This window comes from Solanum tuberosum, unplaced genomic scaffold (assembly GCF_000226075.1).
Source record: "Solanum tuberosum cultivar DM 1-3 516 R44 unplaced genomic scaffold, SolTub_3.0 scf00269, whole genome shotgun sequence".
NCBI lineage: Eukaryota > Viridiplantae > Streptophyta > Magnoliopsida > Solanales > Solanaceae > Solanum > Solanum tuberosum.
Window position 1 is genome coordinate 353435 of NW_006239191.1, and position 944 is coordinate 354378.

Genomic DNA, 944 nt, shown 5'->3' on the forward strand with positions numbered 1-944 from the left:
CAAATAATACTGTAGCAGGCTGATGGCATAATAAAAACGTACCTGTGATGACATCGTCAGATGCGTCAGCCGTCGCCCTCGCCGGGGCTGCGTAGAAATGGCCCTGAGCACCTCTGCTCGATGCATCTGATCTACCACCTAGCCTGCCTCCTCGAGCTCCGCCTCTGGTACCCTGTCGGCTGTCTCGACGACCTGGTCCTGACCACCACCTCTAGCTAGAGGGAGCACTGTTGAAACTGGTCCAGGTGCAAGGGGAGCTGGTACAATCGCTCATTGCCCTTGCCGGGGGCACTCTCTGGACCAATGGTCAAGAGCACCGCAATCAAAACACCCTGAAGCTGAACGCCCTGAAGTAACCCGACTGCGGTAGGAAGGGAGGGAGTTTGATCCCCTCGAACTCTGGCCCGTACTAGGACCACCCTGGTGATACTGGCCTCCCTCAGAAGCAGGTAATGCCGCCTGAACAGGACGACTGGACTGACCCTGCTGGAACCTCTGGTGGGGCCTATCATAGGAGTCTCTCCCTCTGGTCTGGGACCCGCTGTAGCTGCCCTGGTAGCGTGCCCTCTTATCGTTGCCCCCTTGGGCCTCACGATGAATATGCTCCATGGATCGAGCATGGTCAACTACATCAAGAAATGAACGGCCGGCAGAAACTAAATGCTCTGTGTCGACCTACAGACGGTACCGCAACCCACGTACAAAACAACGAACTCTCTCCTCCTCCGTGGGTAGGATCATGGTAGCATGTCGAGACAACTCATGAAATCTCGTCTCGTACTCTGAGACGGTCATAGGGCCCTGCTCCAATCTGGAGAACTGATCACGAAGCCTATCCCTAACGCTCCGTGGCATGAACCGGGCTAAGAAAGCCTCTGAGAACTCACTCCAAGATACAGGAGGCGATCCAGCTGGCCTGGACTCTCGATACGAGCGTCACCACA